The 15,273-nt window shown below is 40.5% G+C and overlaps 1 long non-coding RNA gene across 1 annotated transcript; it reads right to left on the bottom strand.

The window, feature by feature from the left end:
• Positions 1-10,178: 10,178 nt before the first annotated feature.
• LOC122094156 lies at positions 10,179-13,751 on the bottom strand. The gene is made up of 2 exons (XR_006144665.1): positions 10,763-13,751; positions 10,179-10,337 (listed from the first exon to the last, which is right to left on the bottom strand). It is a non-coding gene; the product is annotated as an uncharacterized LOC122094156 (long non-coding RNA).
• Positions 13,752-15,273: the final 1,522 nt, after the last annotated feature.

Consider the following 15,273-nt stretch of genomic DNA (forward strand, 5'->3'; position numbering starts at 1 on the left):
CCTCTTGATATAGTGTAGGATTTCATGAAAGATAAACACATTGTCTTATATATGTCGCCCTTTAATGAAACCATTATGATTAAAGGATATCAATTTACGTAGAAGTGGTTGTAGTCAAGCCACAATAAGGCTGGAGATCATTTATAGGCAAAGGTACATAAACTGATAGGTCAACCCAATTGAATTAATCACCTTTTCAAACCACTAGATCAGAATCCATGTGATGAATCCTTCTAAAGTTGTCAGAATTTTTTTGACAATCCAATGGAAATCTACCACATATAGTAGCGATAAAACACAAGTTGTCACATATGAACAAAGGAGATTAATCTTATCATAGAATCTACAAGGTTAATCTTTCATTCTTAGATAAATGCGTTTTCAGTAGTCACTCATGTCCAGGGTGTCTATTTTTCCAATGGGAAATATTTTCTAGCCTAATTTTATGGCCAATTGGGTTGTGGTTGCATGTCTTCCAGCTTCTCTATGTAGAAACGCAACCCTAAAACGATGCAGAAGATAATGGAAAAAACAAAACAAACAATGCACATGGATTTTTACGAGATTCGGCAAGGTTGCCTACGTCCCTGGTGAGATGAGATCATGCTTCACTATCAATGGAGAATAGGGTTATAACGCTCATCCTCACACCTTTCAGTATTGCTTGCATTACAGAGAAAGAAACCTTCGCTACAAATATATAGCGAAAAAAACTCTAATCTGAAAAGTACACAATTGCCCTCAAATAAAAAATTCGAACAGGGGGCTGTGCCCCCCTACACCCCCTGCTATGCAGGGAGGCCTCCTGCCCCCTTGCAACCCCCACGGCCCGTTAATCGGAGTGGGACCTCCGTCTTACCTGTCTAGGTGCTGCACCAGTACTTCCTGGATTAAACTGTGACGGAATACAAGACATCATACACCAACACTCTACATATTTGAACTTTCCTATGGCAGTAATGGAGGCTTCAGACTTAATTAGCTGTGAAAGGGAATTAGAGGGAAGTGAAATTTTCAAACTTATTAAAGAAAATTTTGCGATCATTACCTCACATGGTTATGTCATTAAAAGCAAATTACTCCATATTTTGTTATTAAATTTCACTTTACTTAGTATCTAAATATTTTGGAATTAAAAAGTAAAAATAAAAATTACATCTAAAAGTACCATTACTAAATATGATAAGAAATTTATATAGTTTATGAGTAAGAGAACCCTATCGATCTGGTGTTTCCTACACCAAATTAGTGGGCCAATAGAAATGCAAGAGCATATTCAGCCCATGTCAAGAGGGGGCAGCAAGGTTTTTTCGCACCCTAAACAGTGTAAACATTTCCTATGCCAGACTGACATGATTCTTTTTCCCACAATTTATACAATCATATTAGTAATTATTACAAAAGTTTCTTTTTTTATTTTTAAAAATTTCATTTCTCTTTCCTTCAATTTTCTTTGCAACCAAATAGAGCTGGAACATTTATTATCAATTTACCAGGGGTGACAACCGATGGGTGGGGCTGGGCTTGAGCCCAATTGAGTACAACATATTAGAGGGTAACACCAGGATCTTGTATTGGTTTTCAACTGTTAGACATGTCATGAACTAACTTGTAACCCATGCAACTAGAGCATAAATCATCAAAATGAGTCGACAAGATTGTAATAATAAGAAAGACGAAAACTGAATTGAGTCCTTAGCTCATTTTTTTTGTAATTATTATATTGCATTTTGTTTATACTCATAAATAATTATCTTTTAGGTGTACCACTGTTTGTTTTTGCCGACGATGGGGATGAAGCCGGGTCAGGACAGGAACCCAAGGCTGTTGTAGGCGCACAAGAATCCACAGGCCCCGCCCTCCGGGAGAGGGTGCACCTAAAAATGGTTCCAATTCTACTCCAACTTCTTCTGCAAGTATTTCAACCTCGTGTGAAGTGCATTGCTCGAGTGAGAGTGATTCAGGCGGGGAGATATATTACGATGCAGAGGCGGAATCATCACCATTTACTACAGAGGAGCGGGAGGACTGGGAGGAAAAAATCCTTTCCACTTTTCAAGACAAATTAAATCATTTCGAATCAGCTCGCTCTTTCCCTAATAGGGACTTAAACTTTATATCGGATAGCAATATAAAATCATTTTTAAACTTGGGTCGCCATTGTCTTGAACTCAATAAAAACGATCTGGTATGTTTATACGAGAAAATTCAAGACGCCAGCGACAGTGGATCAAAAGATCCCTTTCGACTTCAAGTCGAAATGTTTTTTTTTTGGGCGTGGGGGTGGAGGGTGGGGGAAGTTGAAGATCATTAGATTTTACCATTGGAAGAAAAAACTATACAAAAACAATGTCTAGACATCCCTAGACAAAAGATACATAAAATAGATTTGAGTAGAATCTTCACCTTCGGCATTGTAATAAATAGTGAAAATCGCTCAAACAAAAAGATATAAACTGAGCAAAAATCTCACTCATCTAGAATTGTATTGAGGATGGGATTCCTAATCCCACGCCACATCAAATGAAATAAAAGAGGGATAAGATATCCATTCCATTGAACTTCTTGACGACAAAGGGTTTATCGGTTGGAGATGGTCCAGCAAGAAACAAAACATGAGAGAGAAAATGAATCCGCCTATTTCTCTCTCCTCGTTTTTTTGTCTTACTGGTCCCTTTCCACTTTCCAGCCACTCTCAGCTAGAGAGGATTTAAATCCCTTGATGAAGCATTCTTTTTGGCCAAAGAATCTGCCACCACGTTAGCCTCTCTATCTATGCTTTAAACGAAACAAAGAAGTGCTGCCATTGATCAAGAATGAACCAAGGGACAATCGAACACCGAACTTACAATATCAGATTCAACCGGAAGTTTTAGTAAATCCAAGGTCCTTCGCCAACTTTATTCCAATAAAGAATGCTGAAATTCTGATGAAGAAATTCGAACACACACCCACATGTGAAGAGAAACTATATAAAGGATACCCTTGAAAATTCCAAAAAATTAGTTAGGGCCCGTTTGTTTAGGGGGTTTTGATGGGTTGTGATTTAAGGGGTGGGAGAGTTGTACTTATTTTCCCAAAAGCAAGATAAAATCATGTGTTTAGATATAATGGGGTGAGAAATACTCTAAACAACATTGGGAAATGAGATTCCTTGTCTGCTAATGTGGCTTTCACCCCATCCCCTTCTAAAGTCCTATAAAATTGGTGGGACTTTGTGGGGTAGGAAGTCATTGCAATTAATGACTCTCTTTCTTCATTCTTCTATTCTCTCTCTCCCACAACGGTGTGCTAGCCAAACAAGGTTGGGGTTAGGGTGTCAATTGGGAATCAAAACCGAATACCAAAACTGATATTGAGCAAAATTAACCGTGCCGAACCAAGCCAACTTAAATTCGGTTCAAATTCGGTTTGAATATGTGAGTATACTCTTCGGTTTGGTTCAATTCGGTTTCAGGTGTAAGAACCATCGGTTCGGACCGAAACCTAACTGAATTGTCTTAAAACCAAAAAAAGAAAAGAAAAAATCCAGTATCGTTAAGACTCAAGTGAGATTTTTTCAATATTCAATTTTTAAAATTCAAGAGTGTTTTTTACAATTTATCATCACATATTTACATGCTAAGACAATTTTGGAGTTAACAATGGCCATGAGGCCCATAACTTGAGCCCATTATGGCCTTTGGTCCATCATAGTCATGGTTCAAAAGTAGAACCGTTTTCATAACCGAATTAAAACCAAAGTACAAAACTGAATTAAAATTGCATATCAGAACCGAATTGGAACTGAAACCAAAACCGAGCCGAATTGAATCGACTGGAGTATCTAAATATGGAACCGAATCGGTTCTCGGTTTGATTATGGTCCACCTTACCATCATTTGGAACCGAACCGAACCAAAACCGAATCAAATAACCGGAACCTAACTGATTGACACCCTTAGTTGGGGTGGGAAAGTCCAAATTTTCTCCAAATTTATTTTCCCTGCCTTTAGCCCCACCAACATGTAAGACCCAGTAATCAGACATTTCCACCACAAACTCCCCTCTAAACAAACGAGGCCTTAGGACTCCCGACTGCACTAACATCAATATTCAGTTTTATCCACCCATCTGGAAGCTTTTCCCATAAAACCTTCAGATATTTTTTTTTTTTTTGAGGAGTTGGGAGGACAAATGAATTTCCCAAAGCTTCTTGGAAGGTTTGAAATCTGACATGGACTAGATTTTGCACGGCAAAAGAGATGAGATCTCTTGTATGGCATAGTAAATTAACTTCAAGATGATTCTGAATGTACTTGCGGACGCATTAAAACACCTTGCATTCCTTTCAAACCAAAACTAGTTTAGAATTAATATAAGAGCCACCATCCATGGATAAGAACTTTGATTTTCTCTTTCACTAAGAGAAAAGTTCCCGAATAGATGGGAAGTCAGGAAATTTGAGATTAAAAACCTTTAGGAAATCTTTCTAGATACTAACTAGAAAAACACACTCCACAAAGAAATGATCAAAAGTTTCACATGCATTATAATACAGTGCGTCCCGAAACCCAATGAATTTGGCGCTTCATAATTTTTTCATCCGTTGGCAAGCAACAATTAAGAAACCTCTATAGAGATTGCCCTGGTGGAAGAGATTTTTGCTATACAAAGGGGACCATGCAGCCAAAGAATACTTAACCAGAATAAAGTTCCATGTAGATTTAACCGAATGAATACCCAATTCAGTCAAAGTCCATTTAACCTGAATGAGGTTCCATGCAATATGATATTTAATCTTCTTGAATATTGGGGTTGCTTCTGAGTTTACAAATATGATGGAGAAAAAATTCTTTGGAGGTTGCACTGGGTCGAAGATTGATGTCCAGAAGGCGTTTGACATCATACAGTGAGACATTCTTTTCGATATATGGTTTGAATTTGGATTTTCCCAAACTTGGATTCATTGGCTTAGGTAGATTTTGCTCTCTTCTTGCCTTTCAGTGTTGATTAATGGAGGTCCATGCCAGTAGATTTTTTTTAGGTGGAAAGATGTAGAAACACAACCTAAAAGTGATGTAGAAGGTAATGGAAAAAAGCAAGAACAAATAATGCCCACATGTTTATGAGGTTCGGTAAGATTGTCTACGTCCTCGGTGAGATGAGATTCTGCTTCACTATCAATGGGGAATAGGGTTACAATGTTTATCCTCACACCTCTCAGTATTGCTTGCATTATAGAGATAGAAAACCTCGCTAGTACAAAACTACCCTCAAATAAAAAATTCGAGTGTGGGCTATACCCCTGCTATTCAGGGGGGCTTCCTGCCCCCTTGCAACCCCCCACGGCCAGCTTACCAGTAAGCAGGACCGCCGTCCTGCCTTTCGGGGTGCTTGTACCAATATTCTTTGGATTAAAATACAATGGAATACAAGACATCGTACACCAACAAAAGAGGTCTCCGTTAAGGTGATCCTCTATCTCCTATGCTTTTCATCATTGCTGAAGAATTCCTTTGTAGGGGCCTACGTGACCTTCGAGTAAAAGGTTTTTCGAAAGGGAGTCCTGGACCCAGGAATGTGTTTACTCCCTCTCATTTGTTATATGTTGATGATCTTTCAATATTTATGAAGTAGAGTTACGAGGTGTCAAGAAGTTGAAGTAGTTTTTGGAGTCATATCAGGAGTTCTCATGTTAGCAAATTAACCTGGAGAAAAGCAAGATCTTCTTAGGATAGATTGCAGGGGTGCGCAAACGCAGGATAAAGGAGATTTCAAAAATGCCAGAATGCTACTTTTCAACTTGTTATCCTTGTGTGGATTTATTAAAAGGCCAGGTGAAAAAGGAGCTCATTTTTCCTATGATGGATAAGTTCTATGATAGGTTGACAGGGTGGAAGGGGAAGCTGCTTTCTTTGGCAGGAAAGGTGGAGCTAGTGAAATATGTCATATGTAGTATACCGTTACACAACTTCTATGTATATATTTGGCCATCGTCTTCAATTTCTAAAATGAAGCAGTGGATTTGTAATTTTATATGGAGTGGAGATGGTAGCACATGAAAAGCAATAACAGTTAAATGGGGGATTATCTGCAAGCTAAAAAATGAGGGTGGTTTGGGCATCAGTTGCCTAAAGGAGAATAATTTTGCTTTGCTTTCCAAGTTATGTTGGCGTATAAAGACGGACTTTTCTGCATGGTAGATTCGTGACTTCTCAGGTATGTTCATTATTCCTGTATTGTGCTTTTTTTTTCTGCTAGAAATTCAAAATTATATTAAAATAAGAAAGAAAAACGGAAGTACAACCCGAGAACTCAAAAAATGGCACCATCACGAGATCCCACCTTCGGCATTGCCATCAGCAGGATCCCAAGAACTATAACAAAATCTATATTGGGGTTGAGACCCCGCATCATGACAAACCTCCTCCCAGATTTGTCTGGGAAGGTTACAATTATGACTTGACCTCCGGCCTTTGCTACATTCTTGGCTAAATAGTCAGGAATCAAGTTTGCTTCTATGAAACAATGAGTGATCTTCGAGTTAATACTTGTAAGGTATGGTTGGACATCATTCCAATGTTGCAAGGCACACCAAGGAATTGATCTATTTTGGATCGCCACCATGATTGCTATTGAATTAGTTTCAATCCACAAGGCCTCCACCCTCTTAGCTTTCTCCTGGTCAATCCCTTCAAGCAGCCCACAAAACTCAGCCAAATAATTAGTACATATAACCAAGAAGATATTAAATGCACGTACTACTTCACCCCTACAATTTCTCAACACACCACTAGCCCTTGCTAGGCCTGGATTCCCTAGTGAACAACCATCCACGTTAATTTTGCACCACCCCGTAGGTGGCCTACACCAGAAAATCTCAAGGATAGACCATGGGATGCTCGACCTCGCTTCCAACCCCAAACTCCTACAGCACATCAAATCCCCCACCCATTTGAACACACCAGTCATATTAAGGTTTGCATTCTTCATGTCATACTTAATCAATAAAGAAATCTGATCCAGATTCCTCCTCTTCTCATCATTCCACCTACCATTTCTTTCCCTTCAAATGTTACTTGCTACAATCACCAAACCCAGCAACCAAGGATCCTTCACTGAGATCACCCTTGATTTCCTAATCCACCAAGTCACGAAAGGGTCCATCTCATAGATATGTGGCCACGCTACACCAAACATTCCCAAACCTACATAGGAAAATCACATGCAAGAAAAAGATGGTTAAAATCTTCCTCTTCCTTTCCACAGAGACTATATCTAGACACTATCTGAATGCCCTTCCTCCTTATAGCCTCATCTGTTGGAAGCGCTTTGTGCATTAACCTCCACCCAAAAGTTGACAACCTCGATATTAATAGACCTCCTCAGATAAGCTTAGCCCATGGCACCTTAGGATTTCGTTTCCTTATATCATTCCAAGCAGAAAGAGTGCTAAAAATACCTGAAGATGTACCACTCCAAATACACCTATCTTCAGCCTCATATTACGGGAACCGGATCTTTTTAATACCATTAACACAACCCTTTAAGAACTCAGAACTAACCTCAGGGAACTGCCATCCATGATTAATAATGAAGTCTACCAACTTCAGAGTCTCCCATATAGTCACCCATATCAAGGTTAGAACTTGAAGCAATGAGACTATTGCCCAGCCAAGTGTCAAACTAGGACCTGATGGATTTACCATCCCCCACGACCCATTTCTCCTTAGGTTTTACCAACTCCCACATCCTCCTTATACCTAGCCAAATAGAGGATGATTTGTAGCTCCCTCTCAGCCTGCCTTGACAAAGAAACCTTGCCCTGAAAAACTTACTCATGCATGATGACCCATGCTTGATATTCCAGACTAGTTTACATAGCATCACTTTATTAATATCTCGCAAACGAAGAATTCCTTGCCCACCTTTCTCCCTAGGCATACAAACTGTCTCCCATTTCACAGTGACAACCTTCGAACTATCCACATCCCCTGTCCAAATAAAATTCCTCATGCAATTTTCCATCAAGGAAAGGAGGGAGGAAGGCCACCAATAAATCAAAAAAACTATGCAAGGGATACCTCCAATCACAAATCGGACCAACTTAACCCTTCCCGGCATAGACAATAACTTCCCCTTCCACCTAGTGATGACTTTATCCATCACGGCCAATAAGAACTGTTTCCTGACCCATCCTTTAAAGATCTCCACACCAAAATACTTAGTAGGGAAGGTGCAAATCGGAATCCCAGGAGTGTCAGAAATTCTCTGCTTCCTGGAAGGAGTAATATTCCCCATGAATAATTTACTTTTCTCCAAGTTAACCTTTTGCCCCAAAAATTCCTGATATTTTCAAGTTACTGAAGAAGGACCACTCCACAGAATGGAATGACCAAGGCCAACAAGATTTTGATAAGATCAAGGGATACCTTATGAACCCACCAGTATTGACACCGCCGATGGAAGGAGAACCACTTCTCTTATACTTATCCATGGGAGAATATTCCATGGGCTCTTTGCCAGCACAAAAGGAGACAAACGAAGGGGTAGAGCATGCCATATTTTACCTCAACAAGAAATTCCTAGAATATGAGACACAGTACACATCTTTGGAAAGAACCTGTGCTGCGTTGATTTGGGCAACAAAAAGATTGCGACACTACATGGTTTCCTATTCGGTGCACTTGATCTCAAGGATAGATCCCATCAAATACCTCTTCGAGAAACCAGCCTTGACAGGAAGGATGCCCCAAAAATTCCTGATATTTTGTAACGAAGCCATCAAGATTCCTAAGATATAGAATGGAGAATGAAAAATACTATATTAGTCTTCTGAAAGAATTCGTCGAGGTCTTTGCTTGGTCTTATAAGGATATGTCTGGTATCGACCCCAACATCGTGCAACATCGATTGTCGACATACCCTGGGGCAAAGCCGGTAAAATAGAAGCTCCGAAGAATATGGCCAGAATGGAGTGAGAAGATCAGAGAAGAGATAGTGAAGTAATGGAATGCAGGGTTTCTACAAGTGGTAAAGTACCCCCAATGGTTGGGCAACATTGTACCAGTACCGAAGAAAGATGGCAAAGTACGAATGTGCATGGACTTCCGAGATCTTAAGAAAGTGAGTCCCAAAGATGACTTCCCATTACCTCACATTGATGTATTGGTGGGTAATACGGCCGGGCATACTTTGTTATCATTTATGGATGGATTCTTGGGATATAACCAAATAAGCATGCACCCAGAGGATCGTGAGAAGATAGCCTTCACCACTCTATGGGGAACCTATTGTTACAAGGTGATGCCTTTTGAACTGAAGAACTCTGGGGAAACTTATCAGAGAGAAGATATGGCCATAATGCATGACATGATGAACAGAGATGTGGAAGTCTATGAGGATGACTTGACAGTAAAGTCAAAAGATCGACAAGTGCATATTCCCATGCTAAGGCGTTTCTTTGAAAGAATCAAGAAGTATCAGCTAAAGTTGAACCTTAGAAGTGTGTATTTGGGACAACAGCAGGCAAGTTGTTAGGATTCTTGGTGAGTGAGAGAGGCATTGAAGTTAACCTATCAAGATCAAGGCAATTCAAGAAATGCCCACACCCCAGATTGAGAAGCAAATACGATGATTTTTGGGTCACATCTTATATATTAGCAGATTCATAGCTTAGTTGACTACAATCTGTGAACCAATTTTCAAGCTACTAAAGAAGGACCAGCCTACGAAATGGAATGACCAAGGCCGAAAAACTTTTGATAAGATCAAGGGATACCTTATGAACCCATCAGTATTGACACCACTGATGGAAGGAGAACCACTTCTCTTATACTTATCCATGGGAGAATATTCCATGAGCTCTATGCTAGCATAGAAGGAGATGAAAAAAGGGGCAGAGCATGCCATATATTATCTCAGCAATAAGTTCTTAGAATATGAGACACGGTACACATCTTTGGAAAGAACCTGTGCTGCATTGATTTCGGCAACAAAAAGGTTGCGACACTATATGGTTTCCTATTCGGTGCACTTGATCTCAAGAATGGATCCCGTCAAATACCTCTTCGACAAATCAGCCTTGACAGGAAGGATGCCCCAAAAATTCCTGATATTTTGTAATAAAACCATCAAGATTCCTAACATATATAAAAATAAAAATATTGTCTACAAATACTAAATGCACAGACACCTTAGCTCCTCGAGGCCCTTGCAAAGGCTTTATTTTATTCCCTCTCAACAATCTATTTAATCCTCTACACAACACCTCCTTCGCAGGGATAAATGAAACTGGGGACACAAGGTCACCTTGTCACAGTCCTCTCTCCACCCCAAAATACCCAACTGGACCCCTGTTGAGTAGCACAAAGATTTTAGCTGAAGATAATATCTGAATAACCCAATTAATCCATTTCTCAGAGAAACCAAACTTACGAAGCACCTTTAAAATAAAATCCAAAGAAATGGAATCATAGGCCTTTTGAATGTCATTCTTTACACCTTTTGAATGTCATTCTTTACTCCCATACCACCACCCCTAAGTGACGAGAACATCAGATTGGACTGAAGCCAAATTGATACTAGAATGAATAACTTTCCCACTCTGAAAAGCCCCTTGTTCTTCAGATATTAACTTGGGTAGGAGGAGGGAAATCCTTGTAGCCAAAATTTTTTAGATCACTTTATAGAAGAAATTCCCCATACACGGGTCTAGACTTGTCTAAAGTCTTAGCACCATCAATTTTTGGAATTAAAACTAGGAAGTTATTGTTCATACCTCTTGGCATTGATCTGGATCTGAAAAAAAATCCTTGACTGTACGAACAAAATCCATCTCCACTCGTAGCAATGTTTCAAGAAGGCACCATTGAACCCATTCGGACTAGGAGAGCTGTCCGAGTCCAACTCCCAAATTGCTTTCCTGATTTCGACTCCACCCAGGATCCAATCCATAATAAACAAGTCAACCTCATCAATTACGGCAGGGATAACGTCCAGCAATTCTAAGTGATCCACCACTGGAGTCCTTCTATGGATGTTGTCATAGTATTATACTATGTAATCAGCCATTGCATCTCTCTAAGCCACCACCCCTCCATCAGGTTTCTTCACCCTTCTTATAGTATTTTTCATTCTCCAAATCTTTGCATAAAGGTGGAAAAACTTTGAATTTCTGTCCCCTTCCTTTACCATCTCAGCCTAGTTTTTCGGCCCTAGCTTTTCATAATTCCACAAGGCATCTAGATAAGCCGTCTACGCATCAGCCTCCTTCCCAAAAGGAACATCATCCAAAACCATAGCCTCAATTTGTCCTTGAATTGCAGATAGATCCTCCTTCGCATTTGTTAACTCCACCTCAAAGTTTGGAAAAGTACTTCGAGACCAGCACCTTAGAACTGGATTTAATCTCTTCAGCTTGTAACTCAAAACATAAGAGCGATTTTCTGACCCCAAGAGTCCTTCACAGTTTGCATGAAAGACTCTTCCTCCATCCAGAACTTATGCATCCTAAATGGGCAATTGTTTGGCTTAGGGCAAGCCTTAGAGACAGAATATGGGAGAATGGTCCAAAGCCACACTTTGAAGCACCTGCTGAGCACACTTATGGAATTGCGTGATCCAGGCTTCATTATAAAACCCTCTATCTAAGACTACAGCCACATTACCCCTCCTTCTATTGTTCGACCATGTATATTTATGACCTTGAGATGGAATAAGCAAAAGCGAGCATCCATCAACCATTGCCTCAAACTCTGCCGCTGAAAAGCACCCGGACCCCTCTTCTTGTATGCAGCCAAGGTGGCGTTGAAGTCGCCAACCACCAGCCATGGATCACCCATAATCGGAACAGATGCCAAATCCACCCACAAATCCCTCCTCTGAGCTCTAAAACAGCCCGTATGAACCATCGTGACAACAATGAATTTTTGGTGCCAGAGAATTCTTACCGATACTTCTTGATCTGACATCGAAATCACTCTAGGCTTCTGTGTACCCTGACACCAAATCAGCCATAAGTATGGAACCTTGTCTACTCTCTCACTATGAATAAACTCTGCTTCAAATGCCATTTTGTTAACCCATAATTTGGGGAAAGAAGAAGGCTCAATCATCAGCTCCGCTAAACACAGCATGTCAGGATGCAATTCGCTCACAATTTTTTTAACGTTGTATGAGCAGCAGCCTTCTGGAATCCTCTTACACTCCAGAAGAGGACTCGCATTAATCACTTCTTTGTATATGCAATACGGTCATACCTGCGAGTCTGCTCCATATTAACAGGACCCTTAACTTTTCGCCTGACGGTCTGTAGGCCACTTGTCTCAGTGCTTCTAGCTAATTTATCGATAGCTGCTAGCTCTGCGTGAGACACCACAAGAACCCCACCACGAATCAAACTTGGGGTAATGGACAACCTCCCGTTCAGGCATACAACCATCACCCACCCCATCCCTCCTAGCCGCCCCACACCAATGCAGCACTTCCTCATTCTGCACATGAGAGAATGAACCAGACCCTCCGTCCATCTCTGCAGATAAGGGGGAGTTCCTGTTGGATCACACATCATTCGACCCATATTGAGACCCACTGCATCTTGAAAGAGAATCCCTGCCATAACCAATCAAGGCATTACCAGCATCGTTAGACCCTTGTTGGTGAGAGCCATCCCCTTGACCCGTAGGCACAACTACCTCAATTTCACCGACCAGCTCTCCAATTATTCTGTTAGAATCAGCATCCATCACGTCTTCTGAAGATCTCCCAGGAATGGAAGGAGAATCCTTCCCATCTTAGCTCGGTTGAACAGACTTGTTTGGCAAACCAGCAGGCCTCCCCTGATGCTCCCCTTCATTACCATCCAAGTTCACCACCGCTGCACACTCATGCTAGTGTTAGTTCACCTCCGCAGCCCTTCTATACCTACAACTACTCATAGCGTGGCCAACACGCCTATGGTACCCACAACGTTCCAACTCGTCTTCATCGATAATGGCTTGCTTGAAGAAAAAAAGGTTAGATGAACCAGGCTGCCTCCTTTCTACCAGAACCTCATCCACCCTCTTACACCCAATAGCCATTTGCACCAACACCCGGGCATAGCTCCCCATAGCCATGGTTCTCATACACTGATCCAAGGCCACTGGCCTACCAGCAACCTTTGCTAATGTGAGAAGGATCTTCTCATGCCAGTATTCCAAATAAAGGTCCGGAACCGTATCCACTGAAGTTTTGTAGGAGTCTAACTCTCATGAATGCTAAAATCCTATCGCCATCTCTGAAATCTAAGAGCCTAGCTACCCACCTTAATCTGATTTCTTCTCCAAATCGACGTTATGTCTGACTCCATCTTAAATTGGAATAAGATGAATCCCTTCCTCACTGGGGCCAAGATCGTTCTCCCCTTCAAGATCCAATTTTCCCGCGTCTCCTTCCTAATATCATCCATTGGCACATAGTGGAAGTCGGTTCTACCAATCAAAGCAAATCGAATCAGGGATCTCCACTCCATCAACAGCAGCGAGAGGAGTCCCAAAGATATGGCCATCTGGATCCTGCCATTGCCAACACCCTGGCGCCCTCCTCATCAGAGAAAATTGCCCTAGAAACCCTTCCAAGAATATCAGACATTCTCTCTCCTCCCCATCACGTCTCCACCAAACATTCAACTATGTCACCGTTTGATAACGTTTTTGCTATTTCTATGTCTAGAAACAATAGAAACGGCTTTCATGTTTTCGAAAACAAAAACGGACTCTTTGGTGTTTGATAAACCTATTTCTCGAAATGTTTTTTGTAGACATAATGCCACTAAAAAACCCAATAGTATCATCATATGCTCAAAGGGAGAGAGGGTTCGGTTGCCTCTTTTTAAGTTTAAATAGTTGAGAGATTTATGGGCACAATAGCCTTTTTTTATCCCAAATTCATTTCTAGAAACAACGAAACAAGTCCGACTTGTTTTGTCAAAGTCGTTTATAGAATTATAAATAGGCATAAATTTTGATTTATGCTTTTAGAAATGGGTGAAACAGAACAACTATATCAAACGCTTTTTAGGCTGTTTCTTCGTTTCTGGGAACAAGAAAACGCAGAAATGGCAGAAACGGAATGTTGTCAAACGGTGCATTAGTTTTCCCTTATATTGTGCTTGAATTGTGAATAGTTTGGGATTTTGTCTCCAATCAAGAAAGATGGATTTTGGGGGATGGAACATCTATAAGTTTTTGGTATGATCAGTGGCTTAATGATAATCAAATATGTGGTGATATTTCCATTTTTCATCTAGTCTCTAACTCTCTGACAGTTATGGTGTTGGATTTCATTGATGATGGAAAATGGGTGCTTCCTGATGTGACTACCAGCATCATGCAATCAATATATAATTGTATAGAAGCTTTCCCTATCCCTTCAGTGGCAAGGACATGTAAGATGGTCTGGTCCTTGACTGAATTTGGTAGATTCTCTATATCGTCAGCATGGGAGAGCTTGAGGAAGAAACATCCTAGTAAAATTTGGTTCTGATTGGTGTGGATGAAAGGATAATTGCCTCGACAATCTACTTTTGGGTGGAGATTAGTGCAAGAATGTCTTCCTACTGATGATAAAATAATGAAACAGTTTGTCCCATTAGCTTTAAGATGTAGATTATGTTCCTCACATATGGAATCTCTCAATCACCTATTCTTGGGTATGGGTTATATGGTCGAGCTGTGGCCAAAGGTGCTGGTGCTTTTTGATCAAAGGTGGGCAGGATCACCTTCTATAGAGGAATTATTTTCTTTGTGGAAAAGAAAGGATGCGGGTATGCATTGTGGAAAACTATGGCTTCCTCTATGTACTCTTATGTCCTTGCATATTTGGGCAGAGAGAAATAGAAGAAATTTTGACGACATGACATGCCATCCATCTTGTGTCATGAAATCAGTTATGAGGGACCTTCAAGTTTTCTCTTCATAAGTGACGATTCGTGTGATCTCTATGGCTGATCTCTTTTTATCTAAGAAGTTATTTGTGACTATTATGGCATCTCCTCCAAAATAGATTTTGGAGTTGTTATGGAGTTTTCCTTCGACAACGTTTGTTTGAGATTTAAAAGTAACTGCAAGCGTATGGATCAGTTTAGCTAACGGGTCGAACACAAGGAGCGCAACCACTTTATTTTAGGCTTCTTCTAGTAATGTGAAAGTGCACAGATTAATTATGGTGATCTATTTCTAACTACCGCCATAAACAAATGCATCTAAAAATGTCCTAACCGACACATCTAGGGAAATTGGAATTGAAATT

The sequence above is a fragment of the Macadamia integrifolia genome, chromosome 11, assembly GCF_013358625.1.
Source record: "Macadamia integrifolia cultivar HAES 741 chromosome 11, SCU_Mint_v3, whole genome shotgun sequence".
In the NCBI taxonomy this organism is placed as follows: domain Eukaryota; kingdom Viridiplantae; phylum Streptophyta; class Magnoliopsida; order Proteales; family Proteaceae; genus Macadamia; species Macadamia integrifolia.